General features: G+C 48.9%; 1 long non-coding RNA gene across 1 annotated transcript; it reads right to left on the bottom strand.

The window, feature by feature from the left end:
- Window positions 1-202: 202 nt before the first annotated feature.
- Window positions 203-10,312, bottom strand: LOC149855664 (uncharacterized). The gene is made up of 3 exons (XR_016438572.1): window positions 10,246-10,312; window positions 8,246-8,384; window positions 203-312 (listed from the first exon to the last, which is right to left on the bottom strand). It is a non-coding gene; the product is annotated as an uncharacterized LOC149855664 (long non-coding RNA).
- Between the last annotated feature and the right edge of the window lie 1,646 nt (window positions 10,313-11,958).

Here is an 11,958-nt window from a genome sequence, read left to right as displayed (position 1 = left end):
GATTTCAAACCCCTGGCTGGGGTTTTTCCATTCTTTCCCTTTATCAAGATGTTCCTGTCCAGGACAGCTTCATTTTGTCCTGAGTACAGGGCCCCCACTGGGACAAATTTCCTTTGCCCTAGTACAGTGTCTCCAAAGAGACAACCCTCATCATGGGACATCCTCCAGTCAGGTAAGCAACCCTTCACTGTCTGTTACATTACCATGTTCCTTAAGTTAACGCTGCCGCGGCAAAGCAGACTTGGGCTCTATTGCAGGATGCTGCGGATCCTTGAACCATCATGTTGCTGCTTTGTGCCTTGGTTTTCCTCTCTGTAAAATGGGGGAAGATATTACTTCAAATACCTTTGTAAAGAGCTATAAGAATTACAGATAAAAAGAATTGCAAAGTCTAACAATTAGTATTGCACATGGTTAGGTATCTCTTAAATATTGGATATGTCATATGCTGTACTGTATAAATGGTCCAAAGATTAGAATCTGGTAGCCTTCTAATGCATTTTATTACTACATTATTCCAAAGTGCGTTGAGTTTAGAGGAAATATTTTGTTCTGTATTTTTATGAGTTCTCAGATGTGTCTACATGAGGTGCTTTACTTGAGCTTAGAGCTAATTACTCTGCAGCAAGCATCACCTTCTACATGTGCAGATATTTACTGCACAGTAATTTGCTCTCATCATGAGTAAATTTGCTACCTGAAAATGCAAGTAGAAAATTTACTTAAGATTACTTACTGTGCAGTAGCACACATGACCAGGAGCAACTATGCTCCCACTCAGAGAAGCAGTAGGGGGTGGGAGATTGCTCCCTTCCCCCCGGAGCTGCCTGCTGCCTGGAGGGCTGTATCACCAGAGACCGGATGGGGACTATGATCCCCTGCCCCAGCAGTAGGGAGCTCCCAGCCCCTGCTTCGCAATTACAGGGTCAGGGCTGAGAGATCCTAATCTCCCAGCCAGAGCCCCACAGTTGGAAACAACCTGAGTCTGAAGCCAGAAGGCCAGACAGAGTACAGAATCTGGGAGATCCTTTCTCCCAGTGCCAGCTCCATGGTTGCGGAGCCAATACTGAGAGATTATTTTCTCCCAGTGCTGACTTTGTGACCGTGGAGCTGGGCCTGGAGATAAGGATTTCCCAGCATTAACCCCATGACCACAGGGCTCGGTCTGGGAGATAAGGATCTCCCAGTTCCTGCCTCATGATCCTAGAGTGGGGGTTGAGAGCTCCCTGGCTCCAGGGCAGCGGGACATTGTCCCTGCCCAGGGTCTGGTGGCAGAGCCCACCCCAGCAGCAGACAGCTACTGGGGGCAGGGAGCAATGTCCCAGCCCCTGCCAGGAGACAGGTGTCTAGCAGGCTAGCACCCAGGGCAAGCCTGGTCCATTCTCTGCCTTCTTTACTTTGACAGAGAATTTAGAGGGGCTGAAAAGCACTAGACTGGGTACCCAGATGACTGTTAGTAGTACCCACTGTACAAAATGGCCATTTATCCAGCCACAGCCTTGATTCCAGGTTGTCAGCTTACCAGGACCAGCCTCTCACCCGTCTGGCACCACTCCAGCTGAGCTTCCATGCTGAGTGAAGTGGGCCAGAAACCTTCATCTGGTTCTGGCCACCCAGTTTTTCTTAATGTGTTTCAGTGACAGTTTTTCTAATAAAATGTTTTTTTAATAAAAAAAAACAAAAAACCCACTGCTGCCACCAGAGTGACTCGCCAGGTTCAACTGACCTTTCACTCCCTCCCATATAAAGCCCTGACCTGGAAGAGGAGGTATCCAGGCACTAGGGCTCAGTCCCTGCCCAGACTGCCTTGCTCTTCTTTATGGCTTGTGCCTCTCTGCCTGCCCTATGTCTGATCTTCTGGTTACCCAGCCTGGCTTGCCATATGACTCCATGCTCTGTCGGATCCTTTGACTCCTAACTCAGCCTATCCCTAGACCTTGTTCTCTGCTTGATCTCCTGACTGCTCAACTCAGCTTGCTCTCTCATTCTGTACTCTGTCTGGCCCTCGGGCTTCCTGACTCAGGTTGTTTCCAGACACAGTTCTTGGACTGACCTCCTGGTTTACTGACCTGGCATGCAACTGGATTTTGCTCAGTCAGCCTTTTGAAGCATGAGTGACCCCCATACCTAGCCTATGACCCACTGTGACCCAGTGTGACACTGGCCTGTGACCCAGTGTGACAAGTTGCCTGGACCACTTTCAGAGACGGGGGTATAACATGGAGGCCAGTTCCACTCCTGGGCCCCCAAACCTGTTTGATTTGATGACTGCCACTCAGGGAGAACAGCAGCCCAGACTGGATCAGCTGCCTCAGCTGACCCTTCCTGTCAGATACTGAAGACCCAGATGTTGCAGGTGCTGGTAAAGAACCAGTCCCTCCAGTCATAGGATGCATACTACCAGGAGGCCAGGCTACACTGACAGAAGGAGGTCTGACAGCTCCTCAGTGAGATTTCTGTGCTTCAGACTCATCCCAGGGAATCTCACACATCCTTCCCACTGCCTGAGAGAGACAACAGTGACTGGCAGTGCTTCAAGGGGTTCCTCATGCAATGCTGCCTCCATTCTTAGCTCAACCTGGAACCTACTCTTGGGACCCAGTGATGGTGAGCTTGATTATCAGCCTTCTGATGGCAAACACCTTCAGCTGGGCTGTGTGACTGGTGGAGTACAGTAGTCCTATCTTACATGATTATGAAGCATTTCTCAGGGTGTTTTCTATTATGTTTGACAACTCCCCCTAGGTCTGGATGGCAGATCCTGTGCTACAGAACCTGCATCAGAGGTTCAACGCCATGTATGCCTCTCTTTTCTGCCATATTGCAGTAGACACCCAATAGAATGAAGTAACCCAACTTTATTAGTGCCAGTGGGCACTGTGGGAAGAGTTGAAGGTTGAACTGATTTGGGTGGAACTACCTCCATGGTTGGATGTATTTGTAGATTTGGTAATCTGGATTGACATTCATCTCCAGGAGTGGAGGGAAGAGAAGAAGTCCTCTGTTCCCTCCTCCAGCCCCTTCCTGCTGCAGGTACCCCTGAGCCAAGGCAATTCATTGATGGGCACTGGTGCCTCATGCCACAAAATGAGAGTGATGCCAGCAGCTGGAGATATGCCTTTATTAGGGGGGTGCCAGGACACAGGATCACCCATTGCCCTAAGAGACAGAATTAGGAAAATGAGCAACCCTGAACTCCCTCCACTTACACAGCACTTGAAGCCTGCAGCAAATCTGGCCCTCAGAACAGGGATCTGATATTGTATGTTCATCTCCAGATTCAGGGGAAGACCTGTTTTTTTTCCAATGCTAACCACCTTTTTCAACTTTGGGGCAATTTTATTGATGAGACTGTGGGGCTCAGGCCCTGAAAATCCCTCTGAGGAGAGAGGCCAAGCCTAAGACAATTTAAACCACAGATTGCTCATCAATGGCTTCTGGACCCAGAGAGTGGGCAGTGATTGGTAGGGTCCAAGCTACTGATGATGAAGTTTGGTGGAGAAGCAGCTGGTTTTCAGGTGTTGGGCAAACAGCCCTACCTTGTCCCCTGTCATAAACACAGGAGCTCTGGAATAGTCTTGGTCCACATAGTGCTTGTGCGCCTCTTTGGTTTACTAGAAGTGGCTTTCCAGGATCTTATGTGCATGCTGCAGGTGGGTCACTGTGTCTGCATCTATGGGTATTGGTGAGGTAGAGGGTAGGATGGGATGGAAGTGGGGGCAGGGGATTGTAGTTAGCATAGAAGGAGCTGTACTGGGTAGAGAAGAGGTATGCATTTTTGTAGGCAAATTCAGCCAGGATAGGAGGGTGATCCAATCATCCTGGTGGAAATTTTAAAAATATCTCAGGTACTGTTCTAACCCCTGGTTGACTCATCTGCCCATCAGTCTGTGGGTGGTAGACAAATGAAAGACTGCTCCATCTCCAAGATCCAGAGAAATTCCCACAAGAAATGCGGCATGAACTGAAGTTCCTGGTCTGACATGGTGCTAATAGGTATCCCATGGAGGCAGAAAATGCCTTTCAGAAATAACTGGTCTATTTCACAGGAAGAGGGCAGCCCACAGCAGGGAACAAAGGGTGTTTGTATATGCCATGGTGTTTAATCCTCATTAACTTAACGAGCATTAAAAATTTTAAACTAGTTTATTTTGGTACATCGGGTTTGTGTTTGCACTCACTGAGCTTTAGAATGAATTAAGTCCCATGGCAATTCCCTGCAAATTCCAGCAGGAAGAGCCAAATACCCATCTACCCCGGTTATGTCTTTCCTAATGAATTACAGCAGGAGGCACCTGTTCACCAGTAAACCAGCCTCCACAGTTCTTGCCCCCACTGGGAGTATCACACTAAGCCTCCCCCCCACCCCTGCCAAGCTGTGGTCACCCCAAAACCCTGCCACTTGCACCCCACTAGGCTCCATCCTGTATCCAGTAGGTGACCCCATGACAATGCCAAACCATGTGCATCATCCATCCCCTCCCCTCCACTCCTCCCATGTTAGGAAGTAATGTAAATGTGTGTGTGTGTGTGTGTGTGTGTATATATATATATATATATATATAATATTATTATTTTTAAACTGTATATATCATATAAGAAATATATGGGGGTGAGAGAAGCGGGTGCCACCCTGGGCGACTGACAATTGCAGCTGTTGATGGTGGCAGTGAGCAAGGTGGAATGGTGGGTGTGTGGTTGATGTGTTGCCAAAGCAGATGTGTGCCATGAACACTTACTACAAAATTAACGGTGTAGTAATAGTACGGTGTCTGTGGGGGTGGAGGGGTGTGAGGTAAAAAAAACTCTCTCTCGGTTCGTTTCTTTGGAGGCTCATTGAATAACGATCCTTAGGCACACATTGTTGGTGAGACAAAAGGTATATATTTGCAAATAGGGTCAGAGGGAGAAGACAAAAGATCAAAACCCTCTGCCCCCCGGGCACAATCATTAGCAGGCTTTTATCCCCTCTCTTCTGGCACGTGTACAGAAACAGGAACTCTTACAACTCATTTCCGGTTCATACAAACATGCATGAGAATACGTCAGATCATGCATCCCATGTGTATTATAATTAACTACTTAAGTATGCGGGGCGGATAGGCTTAATATGTATTAGGTTATTGCGCGTGCTTAGAAGGGACCCAAGGTTACTCAAGGTTCAACCTGAAGGCTAAAATGGCAATTACTCTTATCTTAGCCTAAGAACTGTGGGAGCCATGAAAGAAAGTGTGATTTAGTGTAACAAAGAGATAGTAAATTTGCAGAACAAAGAGAGAGTGATACCTTAGTACAAAGAGCTCTTGGAGTTTTTCCTTCAGTTTCCAACCCCCCCCTTCCCTCTCTCATTAAGGAGACAAGGAGGGCTGGCAGCCGTGCTTATTCAGAGGACAACACTATTGATGGGAGCTAACAGCTATTGATAATGCATTTTTAATAATATTTCTAACAGGTGGGAGGTGCCAAATCCGACAGCTGTTAGTTTTCCAGGTTTTAGGACTTTCCCAGCATTCCCTAGCTGCCCAGGCTTGGAACAGTTTCCATGGGGACCCCTCACAGGGGCTGCTTCACCCACTCCCGTTCCCTGCCTATGTGACACCGTGAATATCTGCGGCCTTGTGTGCTTGTTTAGAACTGTTGGGGTGTTGTGAAATGTTTAAATGGTGGGGTGTTGGTTAGGGTTAACATATGTCCAGGTTTTCCCGGGCACGTCCCCTTTTTTGGCCTGTTGTCATCCATCCGGGTAGGCTTTTTAAAATGAAAGCAAATGTCTGGGTTTTTGCTGTGCCTGTGGCTTTTCCCAGGCATGAGCAGCTTGGATGCTTGGGGCTGGGAGCAGCAGGCAAGGCAATTGGCTGATGGGGTTCACGTGCTCTGCTCCCAGGCCCTGACAAGCTTCTTCCAGGTAATAGTGTGTGTGTGAGTGCGCATGGGAGCTGAGTGGGCAGCAGGGCTGGTGGGGGGCAGGGGCTATGGATCAGGAGTAAGGGGTGCTGGCAGGGCTGGGGGGCAGGGGGCTATGAGTTGGGAGTGAGGGGTGTGGCAGAATGCCATCTCTGTCTCTCCCCAAACTCTGCTATCAGGCAGATGCCTAATCTGACAATTTGGTTACCATGGTCACTGCAGAGGGCAGACACCTCTGGCCCCAATGGCTTCAGGTAACCCCGAGTTGTAACCTGAGCTGGACACATTCCAGGGGGGGTGGGAAACCTGCTGCCTCTGCCTACATGACTGGCCTCATGCACCTGGGTGGGGGCTTAAACTCCCTATTATTCTAAGCAATGTCATCATGAGTGGGAGGGGGCTAGAGACCCTGCCAGTCTGCCTGGCAACCAGTGATGCGTTTCATATTTTCATAGTTTCATAGTTGTTAGGGTCGGAAGGGCCCTATTAGATCACTGAGTCCGCCCCCCTGCCCTGGGCAGGAAAGAGTGCTGGGGTCAGATGACCAATCTCCTAGTGTCTGTCCAATCTCCTTTTAAATACCTCCAAGAAGGGGACAGCACCACCTCCCTTGGATCTGTATTCCATATCTTGGCAACCCTCACTGTAAAGAATTTTTTCCTGATGTCCAGTCTGAATTTGGTCTCTTCCGGTTTGTGGCCATTATTTCTAGTTACCCCAATGGGCACCCTGGTAAACACTGTATCCCCTATTTCTTGCTTCATCCCCCTACCCCAATGAGTTTGTAGACAGCCACGAGATCACCTCTCAGCCTCCTCTTGCGGAGGCTGAAGAGGTTTAGGTCTCCCAGTCGGTCCACATAGGGTTTTTTCTGTAGGCCTTTAACCAGATGACTGGCTCTCTTCTGAACCCTCTCCAGGCCATCCACATCCCTCCTGAAGTGCAGTGCTCAAACCTGGATGCAGTACTCCGGCTGTGGCCTGACCAGTGCCACATAGAGAGGAAGTATCACCTCCCTAGACCTGTTTGTGATGCACCTACTTATGCAAGAAAGGGTGTGGTTAGCTTTACTTATTACCTCATCACACTAGTGACTCATGTTCATTTTGGAGTCAACTACCACTCAGAGATCCCTTTCCACAGTTGTACTACTTAGAATGGTACCTCCCAGGCTATAGCAGTGTTGATGATTCTTCCTCCCCAGGTGCAACACATGACACTTATGCTTGTTAAAATACATTCTGTTCTGTTCGGCTCATTTCCTCAGCCTGTCCAAATCAGCCTTGATTTGCTCCATGACGTCTAATTTGTGTACCTCCCCCCATAGTTTGGTGTTGTCTGCAAACTTGGACAGGCTGCTTTCTACTCCCTTGTCCAAGTCATTAATGAAGACATTGAATAGTACCAGTCCCAGGACAGAGCCTTGGAGGGCTCTGCTGCCTACATTTCTCCAAGTAGAATCCAACCCATTCACTACCACTCTCTTGATGCATCCCATAAGACAATTTTCTACCCACCAGATGGTGTAATAATTTACATTGCAACTGTTTAGTTTATTTATAAGAATTAGGTGTGACACTATGTCAAAGTCCTTTTTAAAATCTAAGTAAATAACTTTAACCTCTATTCCTTCATCCAAGCATTTTGTGACCCAGTCGCAAAATGAAACCAGGTTAGTCAGGCAGGATCTGCCTGCTTTGAACCCATGCTGATTGCCCCTTAGCATTATTTTACCCACTGGTCCCCCACAAATGTGATCCTTTACAATTTTCTCAAAGGTCTTGCCAAGGATAGAGGTGAGAGTAACCAGCCTATAGTTACCCAGTTCCTCCTTCCTCCCCTTCTTGAAAATAGGGACCACATTGGCCCTTTTCCAATCCTCTGGGACCTGTCCTGAGTGCCATGAGTGCTCAAACAGTTGTGCTAGCATGTGACAAAAATAGAACCCCAGAAAGGAACTTACCTGGGGGAAAAGGCAAGTGGAGCCAGCGTGAGGCTGCTCTGAGCTGAGGGAGCAGCGGGCAGAGAGCTGCAGCCAGAGAGAGTGCCGCACCAAAAGAAAAAAACCCCAAAAAACAGCTGATTGGGGAGGGGCCAGGATCGGCTCCCGCACTGGCGTAGGCACACTTTATGGCCACGTGCCAACGTTGATTCGGCAGTTGGCCCACAGAACCGAGGATAAAAACCCCGCCAGACAGGAAGCCCAGGGAACCAGAAGTGGGTTCTCCTGCGGGCACTCAGCAGCCCAAAATGGAGCCGTGCCCCACAGAGGGAAAGTGGTGGCAGCCCCGAGAAGGGTTTTTTGGAAATATTTCAAGCCCAGAAGGGCAGTATTACTTACCTGAGGCACAGCTGTGGATTCCTGATGTCTCCCTAACAGATTGGGCTCACCAGAAACTTGCGGAGAAGAGAAACAGCTGTCCATGCCACAGCAACGACTGACTAAGGAAATTGGAACTGACACTGGGAGTCAAGGTAACCTGGGATTAGGAAGAGGCTAGGTCAGGTCCACTGAGGCAAAAACCGAGTGAGGCAAACTGACATCTGTATACATTCGTACAGTTTCAAACGGCCAAGACATGTGCACCAACACCATGACCAAACCCAGAAGACCATGATTCAACATCATTGGTTGGTATTAGATGGGGTGTAGGGGAGGCGGAGCCCCAAAACAGGAAGACTCACAGGAGGATCAAAGGGACAGAACATACATCTTCCTCCCTACTAAATACATTTATTCCAGCAAAGACATGGTATTCATGAATGACTGAGGACCCTCTGGAATCAGACTTGATAACTGACCATCTCTCCTGCGGACAATGGTGACATCCGATAAACCAATACGCAGCAGATGCTCTGGTGAACAGCATGGCCGATTACACAGTGGCTCCATTATGACTCCAACTAATTCCCTAAGTACCCTAGGATGAAGATCATCAGGGCCTGTTGATTTAAATACATTTAACCCCTCCAGGTGCCCCTTTACTAGGTCAGCATGAACAGTTGATGAGTTGGTATCTATACTGGGCTTACCTAAAGTCCCAATGGGATGCATATTTGTATTTGTGTCCTATTTGTATTTGTGTCCAAGAACACGGATGCAAAGAATCATTTAGAAGCTCTGCTTTGGCCATCCTATCTGTTACTAGTTGCCCTAGTTCATCCTGAAGGGGCCCTAAATTACTCTGCACCTTCTTTTTGCTTCCTATGTATTTAAAGAATGACTTTTTGTTATCCTTAACTTTTGCTGCCAGCCTAAGCACCATTTCCACTTTGGTTGTCCTCACTTTTTGCCTGCAAGCTCAAGCCAAGCAGGTATACTACTCCTTATGGCAGCCCCCCGCTTCCACAGCCTATAGGCCTCTTTTTTCCCTTCCAGGCTCTCATGGATTTCCCTGCTCAACCAAGAAGGTTTCTTTGCTTTTTTTGCCCACTTTTATGTGTACTGGGATACTCCTTTTCTGTGCCTGCAGGATTACTCCCTTGAGAAACTCCCGCCCTTCCTGGACTCCCATCTCTTCAAGGCTTTTATGAGTCAGTCCCTCCCTAACTAATCTCCTGAACTTGTTGAAGTTGGACTTCCTGAAGTCTAGCACTTCCGCCCTACTAGTTATCTTCCCCACCTTTCTCCAGATAGTGAACCCTATCAATAGGTGGTCACTGTCCCCTAGGTTACCTTGCACCTGCAGATCCCCCACCAAGTCATCCCCTGTGACCAGTACCAAGTGTAGTAAGACATTTTCCCTAGTGGGAATGTGGACCTCCTACAATAGATGAAGGTCCTGTAAGGAGGTTAGAAACTTTTGTGAATGGGCAGACTTGGCTGCCTGTTTCTCCCAGCAGATGTCTGGGAAGCTTAAGTCACCCGTGATAACCAGGTCCTTTGAGCACACTGCCTCTGAGAGCTGTCTCAAGAATTCTAAATCTAACTCATCCCCCTGGTGTGGGGGTCTGTAGTAGCCCCCACTACCAAGTCACTTTCACCCCACCCCCCTGTAACCTGACCCATAGTACCTCAATTTGCCCTTCTTGGCCCAGTTTAACTACAGAAGATGTATATTGCTCCTTAACATAGAAAGCAACACCCCCCCACACCTTTTTCCCCACTCTGTCCTATCTGTATAGCCTGTAGCCCTCAATGTCCACTGCCCAGTCATGGGTAGGATCCCACCAAGTTTTTGTTAGCCCAACCAGCTCGAATTCTTTATTTTCCAGCAGGAGTGCAGGTTCTTCCTGCTTGTTCCTTCTGCTCCTAGCATTAGTATAGAGGCACCTAAGCCTGCCAATAGATGCCCTTGCTACTTCCCCATTCTGATGCTTAGTGGGGTCCTTGGTACTTACCTGGACTGTTCCAGCATTTGGCTTGAGGTTCGCTGTTCCTGGCCTCTCCCTGTCATCAACATCCCCGTCCCCCGATGAACCTAGTTTAAAGCACAGTGTATGAGATCAGCCAACCTGTAAGAGAAGAGACTCTTACCTCTTGGAGAGATGTAGCCCATCTCTCCAAACTGGCAGCCAACAATTGCTGGCCTTCATTGGATCAGGTAAATGAGGTCAGAAGGTCTATATAAGTTAAGGACTGCCCAGGATGTGGAGCAGAAGACATGATGAGAACTCTCAGAGAATCTGAACCATCTGAAACTCTTAAAACTCATATTCAGTGTTCTGCTTGCCTCCAGAGGGAATCTCCACCTGCCTCTGGATGATGCTTGTGAGTAAGCTACCTGAGATCTAACTAGATACATAGCTTGCAGTAACCCAGATGTGTAACCAAAGGCTACCATGCCACTGTTTACTCTAAGGGATTTCTCTGATATTGCTCTACCCTACCCTATTCCAAACCTACTCCTTGTAACCAATACAGTTCTCCTTTGTACCTAGCATGGAAGACTCATTGGGAGAGGGTCTAAATTATGCCTTGGTGTCCCCTTGATTTGGCTGACTAAGGGAAACCACTATTTGTGCTTCAGACTGAGGGAAGCACCCCAAGTTCTTGTAGTGAGTCAAGTACTCTCAAGGACTACTCGGCCTGTTTCCCAGAGGGTGCAGATCCAAGATCAGTCCAGACTCTGGATGGTGGCGGCATTACCCCCAGGCTTGCGGGTGTGCTCCAGGAAGGAGGTCGGCCAGATGTGAGGCACCGCCAGGGAGGCACTCAGAGCATAGAAGTTGGTTGGCTGCAATGAAGTGGGGGAGGCGCAACACAGGAACACCCCCTACTGGCCCACCACAAGGGGTACCAGTGGGGTCAGGGTGGCAAGGGCTGTGGGTCAGTAGTGAGGGGTGGCAACAGGGCGGGGTGGTAGGGGGCTGTGGGTCAGGAGTAAGGGGCACTGGCAGGGTCAGGGGGGCAGGGGCTGTGGGTCAGTAGTGAAAAGCACCAGCAGGGCTGGAGGAGAGGGGCTGTGGGTTGGAAGTAAGGGGTACTGGCAGGGCTGGGGGCAGGGCCTTATGAGTGAGGGGCAGAGGCAGGGCACAGGTATATCATGCCCCCCACAATCACATTCGCCCTCCCCTGCTCCCCATTCCTCCACTCCACAGGTGTCCTCTTTTTTGATCCTGAAAATATGATAATCCTAGAGTTGGTGGGGTTGGGGTTGAATATTTACTTCACTCCCCCCAGCCCCTCAATCTTTTCTGTATAATGGTGCAGTAAACAGAGACCATTTCTTTACTCTAAGACACGTTCTTCGCAGTTTCATATGGAATTTGGGAATAAAGAGGCTGGATACAGCATAGATCTGTAGGAGGATTTTTGTCCTTCCTCCCAACAACCTAGACAAGCAAACCCCATTCTCCCTCCCCCGCCCACACCTGCACACACATGTAAACTGGACTCCTGCAGCTACTCATACCACTCACTCCCCATCTGCCCATGCCCCCCGCCCCACACCCACTCGGCCAGTGTTGTGTAATGAGCCACTCCCCCACACCCTCTCTGCCCTGGACCAATCCCAGCCTCCAAACAATAAGCCCCTACCCCCCCCATGCCCTGCTTATTCTCCACTGCCCTATCCCCTCCCCCTGCACACAGACAGACACAAATGTTTATAT

This window comes from Crocodylus siamensis, chromosome 11 (genome assembly GCF_052110815.1).
Source record: "Crocodylus siamensis isolate JL-2025a chromosome 11, ASM5211081v1, whole genome shotgun sequence".
Lineage (NCBI taxonomy): Eukaryota > Metazoa > Chordata > Crocodylia > Crocodylidae > Crocodylus > Crocodylus siamensis.
The sequence above is the reverse complement of the archived record's forward strand: the minus strand, read 5'-3'. Positions and strand labels throughout refer to the sequence as shown.